Source organism: Fragaria vesca, linkage group LG3 (genome assembly GCF_000184155.1).
Source record: "Fragaria vesca subsp. vesca linkage group LG3, FraVesHawaii_1.0, whole genome shotgun sequence".
NCBI classification, from domain to species: Eukaryota; Viridiplantae; Streptophyta; class Magnoliopsida; order Rosales; family Rosaceae; genus Fragaria; species Fragaria vesca.
In genome coordinates this window covers 16,757,586-16,769,458 of record NC_020493.1, presented here as the reverse complement: position 1 = coordinate 16,769,458, position 11,873 = coordinate 16,757,586, and positions in this window count along the sequence as shown.

Genomic DNA, 11,873 nt, shown 5'->3' with positions numbered 1-11,873 from the left:
TTTCAAAACCTATCTCGTCCCGTCCCGCTAACTTTCGGGACGGGACCGATACGGGATCGGGGTTCCGGTACTAAGTGCCCAGCCCTAGCTAAAAGAAAAAAATTAGATTGATTTCCTTGTGATAATAAACATTTTTGTTGGTAAAATGAATCTCTCTATGTGTTCATTTGTTTTATCGACTACAGTGACCGTCGTTTCAGATACAAAGTTAAGGGAGTATAGTTTTGTACTTTTACTTTTGTATTGTTATTGGGTAATACTTCATTACTTTATGACTTAGATAAGGTGGTTGTATCTAGTCTCTGTAGCCTATTAGTAATAGGCATTCTCACCGACTCACCCTCTTTGCCATCTTCGTTCATTGCCTGCATAAGCAAGGATGGAAAAACTTGAATAAGAGGATCGTATCTAAATGGGTGTCAGAAAATTATGAATGTGAAGTTCTTTCTTAGGATATGTCATGGGTTACACCGTTACACCTCTACTAAGCAATGTAACAAATCCTTGTACATGCCTACCATATGATCAGCCATTGTCACTCATTAAATTTGGGTGGTAAGGACCAGAGTATGAATTGAGACACGTCTAAAAGTTGATTACAATTTTTGAGAATAACACTACCGTACTTTCTTTGTTGGATACATGTATAATTAAGATTGATATTAGATGAACCATTCTAAAAACTACCTTAAGTGGCAAATTCATGAGAACCTAGTAGGTTTCCTCGACTTACTTCATACAAAAAGTGTGGTTTTTTTTCTTGAAGAGTTATCTTTCTTGAATTTAAAAGATCATTTTATTCGTTAATATTGCTCATGCCAAGATGGTTATTACATATATAAATTGTTGTCTCATAATAAACAGAACAAAACTTCGTGATAAACACCACAATGATGCTGATACATAGGATATCACACCTATATGCAGACTAATCGCTCACTTATAAAAGCTACCACCATGAATAATAAGGTGATTTCTTAGTGATACGTCAAAATATGATACATCTAGCGTTACTTGTGTAATCGTTTTCATTTAATAAGATATTGCCCAAACTTGGATTGATATCAAATTAGCAAACAATACATGACTTAATCCAAGCCGGTGCTATGTTTCCTCTACGTTTCACAATTTCACAAAGCTGAAATTTTCAATATACCTTCCCGTAATCCCAAATCATCCATGTACTTGCTATGTTGACATTCTAAGCTCCCGTCACATTTTCATGGAAGCTGCACCATTTCACAACTCCACGCATGACATTCTTTTTAGTAAATTAGACCTCAGACATTGAGTCCGGCAACCAAACGCGTCTTTCTTGTTGCAAAGAACTGTTCAAATCTGCCTGGGGATTTCTCCTTGCACCGTTTCAACTTTGAAGCCAAAACCAAAGCGTAAGAATAAGAAATTCGAATTGAAAATGGCTTATGGCTCCTGGGGACAAACTTAAAGTGCGCGTGTCCTTATTAGATTTTTGAAGACTTTTCCTGCCGTAGCTAAAGTTTTTTTCCGGCAAGTTTGAATATTACGTATAAAATTAGGATCCGCAAATCATGGACCTGGGTGATCTTCTCTTTCTTCTTGAGATTGACAAGGTCCTTTATTTATTGGCATTTTGGACCTAAAAACTCACTTCACTGGAAACTCACACCCCCAGTCGAGTCCCCAGTAGAGAAAGAGAGAGAGAGCTACTACCATTCAGCTTCAGTTGTTCGGTTGTTCCTTTCGATCAGATTTGGCCATATGCCTTCACCCAAATACATTTCTCTATTCTTAATCTGTCTGTCAGTCTGTGCATGGATTTGGACCCCTTTCCTCTTGTTATTATCAAAGAAAATGATATATTTCTTTTAGTAAAATGACTTGGACCTAACTAGTGATATTTCTCTTTCTTTTGAAGACATAAGAATTTTTTGTTTCTTTTATCTAATGACATAAGAAGTTTTTGCTTCTACTTTCTCATCATTAATCATACAATAATAATTCATAGTATTTTAAAGATGAAGGTTTGTACACGCATCCTAGAAACCCTAAACTTTTCGAACATCCCCTTTGTTAGTGAAGGTAAATAATTAAGGCTCCATCATAACCCCAACAAGATGCAATCACACCGACGTCTTAGGACATCATAATCTTGTATATTCGATCATTCCTTTAATGTTGTGAAATGGTAAGTCTTAACAAATATCTAACGCTCCGTCTCATCGTCCTACTCCACTTAAGTAAGCGAAAACCGAAAATTATAGCTAGTCTCCGATTGAGCCATCTTAAACAACGACGTATATTGATTATTTAAGATGACATTTCTCCAATTTTTTTCTTCCTTGACCAGAAGCATATCCAACGTACAAAGTAACAAAACTATTCATAAACAAAATAAAAGGAAAGAAGAAAGGTCACTATGGTCAGTTGAAAATAAAAAGAGAAAGTCATGGGAAATTAAATAGAGCTAAGGTGCCTAGGTCCCATATTTTTTTGTCTTTGGAGAAAAGTACTTGTCCCCAACGACGCTGATAACGCGGGAATGACATAAAGCGAACACCACCGCAGTAGGCAAAAGTCGCTACCCAATTTTCAGCCAGAGCTAGCTAATCGCCACCGACTCGACTATCCCATCGGTTTCCAGAAAAAGAATGTTACGACTTTGATTCTTTTATCGAGTGTTTGTTTCAATTATTTCGTTTCACATCATTTCAACAAATTAGTCTTTGTTAGGGATTTTCTCTCGATGTTTATTTTTTATGTATAAACATGTTATTATAATTAATAACTTGGGTGAGTGTTAAATCAGCTGGCGATAAGATTGGTGGTTCTCAACCCATATGGCCAATTTATTCATGAACAAACAAAATCACAACATGAATTCTTTATTAACACAAACAATATTGATATTGCTCACACTTAATCACTTTGCATCAACATTTTCTTTACTTGTAAGTTAATTTATTTTTTTAACCGAAGGAGGTTAATTTTTTCCGAGGAGTTTTTTTTATATTTTTTTTATGAGAACGAAGGAGGTTAATCATCAAGAAATATACATATTTTTCTATATTTATAACATTTTGAACAAAAAGAAGAACATTAGACAAAAAGATATTACTATAGGTGAGCATGAGCTGCCAAAAAATGAGCGAGGAGTTCCAAAAACTTTACTCAACAAATATAATAATTGTGACCAATTTTGACAAGATGGTGAAACCTTTATTTTGTAGTGTTGACACAGATTGCTCTAACTGGATAAAAGAACAAGCCATTATATTTGCCAAACGGCTTCACTCATTAACGAGTGTAAAATTGTCCTAATTTGTGATCAATGTATGTTGGATTAGAGTTTGGGTTTAGCAGTTACTGACCTAATACAAATGTCTGTACTAAAATCGTTACCCCGATTTGTTCTTTACAATGTCATAATCTAATCACAAACTTGAATTTAACCATCAAATTATGTAGGTTTCAACTTCTAAGAGTTGACTAATTTTCATCTAACTATTGAATGAGCTTGAGTCATCTGTTTACTTTATAACTACAGGTTTGTTAGTTTCTTCCAATATTCCACATGTTGTAATGAATCAAAACAAAATAAGCATCGACACTGCAATGTCCCTCTCTTTAACTAGGAAAAACCGAGTTAGTGTCATGTTAAATGTATCAGAACCAAGTAATCACGCAAACAATGTCTCATGTTATCAAATGAAAACTGTTATGAGCCCATCTACTTGTATAAAAACTTGCTGGAAATCGTCTAACATGATTAGAAAAATGTAAATTATCGATCCTTCCATGAAGGTATTCAAGAACAGTCCTACTTATCAGAGTTGAGTTCTCCCTCAAATCCATAAAAACCCTTCATATTATAATAGTAGAGGTATTTTATTCCAAAGCGCGAAGCACCAGATAGCAGAAAATTCTCATGACGCGTCTAAAGAAAACTAACAGTATAAACTAATCAACCTGCAGATTAAGATCTATTCAAGCCTACAGATCTCATCAGCGATTAAGAACAATTAACGACATGGAAATGATACATAGAATAGTTCAAACCACACATGATTGCATCAGAAACCAAACCCAGTTTATGATTAACAATAACACAGACATTTTAGTTTGACATGTTAATCAAGAATCAACATGGTCTTGGTGAAGAGTGAGTGATATTATAAGCATACGAGTCTATATCTCTCTCTGCCGTCTTTATTGTTTCTTGACAATCTTTCATTTGTTTAATTGGTGTTGTGCATTAGACAACTGGACATTTGGAGATTCAAGAAAGACGAAGAGATGTAGGCTTTGTTGAATTTCAAGATTGGAGAGATTCTGTTTTGCTATTCTGTTTACTCATTGGTGCTGCTAGTGAATTGGTTTGTATAGAAAGGGACTGGAGTCGACAGTCAAAAAAGTCAAAATCATATATTTTAGAGGACCTATTTTAGATTAGTTACTTGGGTGATTTCATAGCCATTCTCCCCAAATAGAAAAGTGAAAAATAAGTAGTATCCATTGCCGACATGTAGAAAAATCTGAATGCAAAACAAAACTGGTGAACTGACTTGACAGCATAACCTGATTACCAAACACCTTTTACCATTCAAGTTGAAATTGAGTTGATCAATTTAACCCATTTTGAGATACCGAATGAGTACAATCTTACAGTAAAATATATTTATTCACTAAATCGAGTAATTATTCTCTGTACCTAAAACACCACGTGCACTTCCATGTGGTGTTCCTAGCCAATTGTATAACTCAGATTCATATGGGCCAGCAGATGATGGAAAAAAAGAAGTAAAAGTAATTAAATACACAAATCAGAGATAAGGATAAAACATTTAGACCAATGAGATTAAATGGGAACATATGACATATGGTGTTCCGGGTACAAATAATAATTTTACCACTAAATCATACTGTTGTCATCATATATTATGATTTCAATGAGTTGCAAATGCGGATTATATATGACATGACATGACATGACGCGTGTATGATAGATTATTCATAAATCACATGTTTGTTAGTTTTGTTTTTGTGGGTTCACCTTTAAATGACCTAGTTATAAACTCTATTTTTTCAGCTTTAAGTTCCTAGAATATTTTTCTATTGATTTTAGGCTAGCTTGGTTGGGTGAGCTTGAATGGTGTGACGGGAATGCTTTCCTTGGCAAATCGTATGTTCTTATTTGTCTTCTGATGCAAGACAGTGGAATGGTTTGTTTTGTATTCTCTACTTCGTAACCCTACTGTTTTGATAGTTTTTTTTTTAATGAAATTATCTACCTGATTACAAAAAAAAAAAAAAAAAAAACAAAGCTTTAATCCTGCTCATTTATACGAGTTATAAATCGTGTTTGAAACATGATATTCATGCTCATTGATCAGTTTAGAAGTTCTATGCCCTCCTTCATGAAGAAATGTTTTTATTTCCATGGACAATATCTCAGTGATAAACATGTACATTTGTAGACAACTAGTTACAAAATTTGGATTTTCTTAAGGGAAAATTTTAAGAATGGTACACGACAAATGATCAACTCCTAATTAAGGGTAGTATAGTTTATGTAATATCAAATCAGTACATAACGTATTAAATCCAACCCAATATCAATACATACCGTTAACTCCTCTGTTAGCTTTAGAGTTTTCTGTCAAATTTGCAGGGGTAAACTTGTCAAATCTAGCTACTTCCTTATCAAGCTATGTCTGAATCCAAACACTTGTCCCTGGATACCTTCCCTTCAATTCCTTCTCAATCAAAACAATTGAGAATAGTGAGGAAAGTGATGATTTAGAGGATGCAGACTATGATGCCATAGTCGATAGTGGCTTTGAGTTGCATGAAGAAGATGATGAAGTTCAGTTTTATTCTCATATTGATGGTGCACCTGATGAAGTAGCAGAGTTTGAAGAAATGGGCTATAATGGCAATAAAAGTGATGAAGAAGCTGTAGATTTCCTAGAAACACCAAGCACCAGGTGTTGGGCAGATGTAAAACCTCTCCAGATTATCCATTTTGGATATATGCAAGCAGTCCCCATAATGATAATCCAACTCTTCAAATCCGAACATTCAAACCTGAGCACAAGTGCAGTTCCATTGGAAAGAGAGTCTACCATTGTAATGCCCCATTTTTAGCTATTGAACACAAGGATGTTTTTCTTACTGACGAAAAATGGTCAAGAGAAGGAATCCAAAATGCTGTAAACAGAGACTTTGGCATGGATATTGGATACCAACTAGCTTATAGAGCTAAGGCAATGGCTAAAAAGATGGCACAAGAGACTATTGAAGATCAATACAATACAATACAACTTGCTTGAGTCATATGCTGCTGAATTGAAGAGAATGAATCCATGGACAAATGTTTGGATTCAAACAAAGCTTGATGGGGAAGTAGCTAGATTTGATAAGTTTACCCCTACAAATTTGACAGAAACTTTGAAGCTAACAGATGAGTTAACATCATGTACCGATTTGATATTACATAAACTATACTACCTTTAATTAAGAGTCGATTATTTGTTGTGAACCTTTCTTAATTTTCCCTTTAATACATAGTTCATCGTATTCTGCCAATTGACCAAACAAAATACGATGGTTTCGAAAGAGATGCATACCCAATTGTACTTGGTACAATTCCACCTTCAACTGGATGAAGACGATGATGAGGCTCCTAGTTTGATTGTTGTCCACATCGTCAAATTCACTCAAAATTTCAAAGCCTATAGAAATATTGGTACGACTTGTGCTTGCCATTTTTTCCTATAATAAACTAAGAGCTACGGCTACCTAACCAATTTATATATAGAGACTCATTGGATCAGACCTAACATTGACTTGTGCTAATTAGTTTCTCTATTTAATCCAAAGGAAGCTTTCAAATTTCAAACCTAGCTAGGCCTTCAATTATTTCAATCTAGAAGGAAAATGGCTTTGGATTATTAATAGATACATGATATGCTTTCCAGCCAAGTTTCAACTTCGAATGAATATCTCTCTATTCATGGATTTGGAACGGGAAAGTCAATTCCGGCAACAGATGCATCCATGGATTTCAGTACCAACTGCACCCATGCATGGCCGGTCCTGATGAAATCAAGGCCCGGTGCAAAAAAAAAGAAAATGTGCCCCTTATATGATTTTTATATATTAAAAAATACCAATTTTTTATTTAAAAAATACCAATTTTCAGGGTTTCATATATCAATTCCATACATCAATTTTATACATATCATATGCATAATTTCATAAAGAAAAAAAAATAAAAAGAGAATATTCAAAGCAACCTCGTTCAACATCCAAAATGGCAGGATCGAAAAAGAAGAATTTGAAGATGTGAAATTCAGAACAACCTTCCGTCTAGTCTTGAAAAATTGGATTGTGAGAAAGGATATGCAGAATTGATAGTGTGAAATAGAGAGATGATAGAAAACTTCGGAGGATTGTGAACAATTTGTAGAGAGCAAATTGTATATGAGATTGGGTTATGGTCTTGCAGAGAACATCAATCGTCAATCGACAACGGATCTTTTTCAAAATCGATGTAATGGGTATATTAAATTATGAATTTAGGAGAAGATGAAGTAAATTGATAAGAAGCAATAACTGGATTGAAGTCTAAAAGAATTGAAAGACAAAAAAAAGTCCAAGACTTTAATTGTGTTTTTGGCTTTTTTCTTCTTTGTATTATATAATTATACATTAAAATATATATAACATATTGAGAAAAAAAATGGGCCCCTTATGAGTCAGGGCTTGGTGCAAGTGCACTGCTGGCACTGGGCCAAGACCGGGCCTGCACCCATGTAGTTGGCAGGGAATGGCAGCCTACAGCTAAGTTAGGTTAACATTGGAGTTTTAGTGATAAATTTCTCATTTTTAGTGATTTTTTTTTTGACAATAATGAATAATTCATTAATCAAGAGGAAAGCTCATATTACAAAACTTGCAAACGCAAGGCCGAAAAATTGATAATAAAGAGCACGAGTCTCAAACTCAATCAACATAGAAAGAGTAAAAAGAAACCAACAGCTTGCTAATCTATGGACCGAAAGTCCTACAACAGAAAGCATAAATACAACAATACTAACAAATCTACCACACACACCACCCATGCACGCTGACATTGTCGTCGCAATCGCCGCCAGCAGCTGTGAGTAAGTGAAGAGTGCTAAATCAGAGCATAGCTGCCCGAGTACCTGATGCTTACCAAATCTCAATGCGCAAATCATATGGAAACCCATGACCAAGAGGAAGAACTCCCTCAAAACAACACCATGCAATCCACCATCTAAACCAAAGCCATGATAAAGCTGAGGCTGTCGAGAGAGGACTGAAAACCATATCCAAGAACTAGAACCAAAGAAAATGGGGGGTGATAAACCCACGCATGAGCACCCATAATTCGATAGGTACGTAAGTGCCAAACTGCACTTTAAGCGTATAAACACATAAGCTCTCATGACGGTTTATGTAATACCCTATATTTTCATATCAATTTTCCATGTATTATTCCCTTAATTAATGAAGGATTATTTATGGAAATTATTTGGTTATGCGAAGTTGAAGTTGAAGTTTCAGGAGTTTATTTAAGGTGCGTTGACTTTTAAGAGGCCAAAAGTTGACTTTATTTTCTGTAAGTTATCTTCAAAAACTTCCTTCACGGAAGTCGTAGAGTTTGTCGTTACGAGTTCGTAGACATGCGGCACGCCTGAAACGAATGTCGTATGAGAAAGTTATGGTAAGAGGAAGTTTGTTTCCGGGTTTGGAAAGAGTATAAGTAGAAAAATGTGTGGGAGTGTTAATTAGAAACCCTAAAATCAGTTTTCCCTCTCTCTCTCCTCCCACCCGAGCTCCTCGAACTCTCCCCCTTTTTCAGCCGAGTTCTCCCTCCTCCGGCCACTAAACCGAACGCCGCCGGTTCCATTCAACTCCCACAGCTGCCCTCTCCATTTTTGGAGCAGTTTCGGCCGCTGTCCCGCCGCCTGGAAGCCGCCACGAAGCAGCGGAGTTGCTGCTGTCCCGCCGGAAAACCGGTGATTTCGACGCCGATTCCGGCTAAGTTTAGGTGAGTCTTGGTTCCCTCTTCCTCCTGGTAGTGTCTAGGCATAGATTGAAGCAAGTTTTTGAGGTTTTGAGGCCGGTTTTACAGGTTTTGTTGTTGATTTGCTGGTTACCTTTCTGGGCAGTTTCCGGCCGGTTCCGACCAAAATTGGTCGAAGTCTTCAGTATGAAAGTTGTTCCCCTTGCTTCAAGCTTCAACTTTGTTGTTGTGAGTTTCTCCTAAATCGGAAGTTTGGGGTGGCGCGTGGGGCCCACTCGCTGCTGCCTGTAGTGGTGCGTGGCGGCGCGTCCGGCTGAGTGGCGGCCTTAGTTTCCTATGGTTAGCTAGTCCTTGCTGCTGTGAGCTTTTTGAGTGGTAGTATGGCTAGATTTTAAGCAAGGTTGGCATGCTAGGACTTAAGTTTATTGGTGTTGGCTTGATTGGGTTACAGTTTAGGTTTTGAAGAGTTGAGGCAGCTCTATTGTATTGTTGAGTTCAACGACTTCCCAAAGTCGTCCTCCCTTGAGCTAAGGGTTAGTTTAAGGGTATTGTGTTATCCTTTACTACTTTTGTTTCTAAGGTTTTTAATTGTGTGATTTTAGGTGATTTGTGATTTTGTGATTAGCTTGCATTCGTTAGGTTGGGGGTTTCGCAGCAGGATATCTAGATGAATAAATCTCACTAAGGTTCACTTTTGAACCGAATGTTATTATGGTCATGTGATGATGAGAATGATATATGATAATGTTGGATTTAATAATATGCTTTTAATTATTTTTAAAAATATATGAGCTTGATCGTCAACGGCTTATAGGTAAAATAAAACAAGTTTTCTTTAAATGCTATTTTGAGATTCATGTGATCATAATTTTATTGATTTTTGATAGATTATTCTTGTGGAATAGCTATAATTGTTCATGTAAATATATCCATGTGGTAGGATATAATTTATGATGTGATATTATGTTGTTGAGAATAATGATGTGATATTGTGTTGTTGAGGATAACGTTGTGATATTATGATTGTTGGATAAATAGCCAAACCGGGTTCCAAGCCCTTAATTGGGTGATTGGTTGCGGTTAAGATGCTATTTATCATTTTTGTGTTTGATATTAGACAGTCAAACCGGGTTCCAAGCCTTTGGCCGGGTGATTGGTTGCGGTTAGGAATAGAGCTCTAGTCCGTCTGTCAGTGTAGGTCATGGGAGATACTGTATGGTATCTGGGACCCATGGGTACACATAGTGTTGTTGTAGGTCATGAGGGGTATTTTATTAAATATCTGGGACTCATGGGTACATTTCTTAGGTAATGTGTTGGATGTGTGGTTTTTAATTATTGATCCAATCTCTCTTGTGGAATATTGGATGTGATAAATGTTGTGTTAATTTTGAGTTTACTCATACGAGCTTTTTAGCTTACCGGGTTTGTTGTTTACAACCCGGTGCACCATTTCTTGGTGTAGGGGTTAGACCTGCAGGTGAGGATCAGCATGGTTGAGGTGGAGGCTTAGTGGCAGGGTTTTTTTTGTTGGGTTTTGGTTGTTCATTGTATATTCTTTTTATATACATTGGGATAAGAATTATTAAACTCATGTGAGCGTTTCATTTTTTTGTCTCTCAAGTTATGTAAATAAGGAAATGTAATATTTAACTCAATTTGGAGTTATGTGTAAATTTACATTCCGCATTGAGTTTATTTTCCTTGAATTTTGTTGAAATAGGTTTTGGGATATTAATATTTTAAAATATATCATGCCAAAATTTTTGAAAATTATCTTTCGGAAATTGGGGTGTGACAGTTTACAATGATAGTTGACTAGTTGTTTTGGTGTTGGGTGACCAAGTGTCTGGAAAGAGTTGAGATTGGTTGACATCGGTGTGAGGAACCGAGTTCTCCCGATCTGGACCAAGCCAGTATAATCCACAGAGGGATAAAAAGATTCTTCGTTTATAACGCATATTGTAGCACCTGCAAGCTAGTGATCTATAACACAAATGCGCAAAAGATACCATAAGTTAAGAAATGCAAGCAAACATTGTAATATTGGAACAGACAAAGAGACATAATAATCTTAGAATCTTGATGAACTCTTCTATGAATAATTGATGCGTGTTCCGAAACCATTATGTATATGTTATTCTGATTATATTGAATGATTGCGATCAATAGACGAGTGTTACAACAAAAATGATAAGCTGTGGTAAAGAGAGTAATTTGATAGGTGTGTGATTTCTGCAACTAACTTGATTTCACCAACAAAAAAAACCAAAAAAGAGAAAACTAAAGTGATAAGTTTTTTGATAAAAATAAAAATAAAAATGCTACAACGAGTTTATTATGACCTCCCATTTAAAAAAAAAGAATATTAATACAATTAGAACAAATGATACTGGTTGGGCAAAACTAGAGTGCTTTTACTTTTTTTTTCCTTCTTTATTTTCTGTCGGCGGAGGAAAAAGAACGGGCCTTTTTCTTAATTAACAAACAGGCCTTTGTCTAATCAACATTTGTTTTTCTCAACATTCCATGCCCACAATAATAAACAAAATCGCAAACAGAGTAGCGGGGATGAATGTTCAAAGGGGTCCAATACGAGTTCCATTCGTGACTATGAATTTCCCGATATTCTTGATTCTTTGGGAATCCTACACAATCAAGGAAAATAAGGCTTACTGAAACAAATCAGGAAATACTAAATACTCTCCCTATTTGAAGCACTGTTTCTTCTATAAAAGAAGGTGACAAGTTCATAACCTGAAAAATATACCAGACAATCAATCCACTCTAGACTTCTAGTGTTATACTTTTGTTTCTCTAGTGCTCTCTCTCTCTCTCT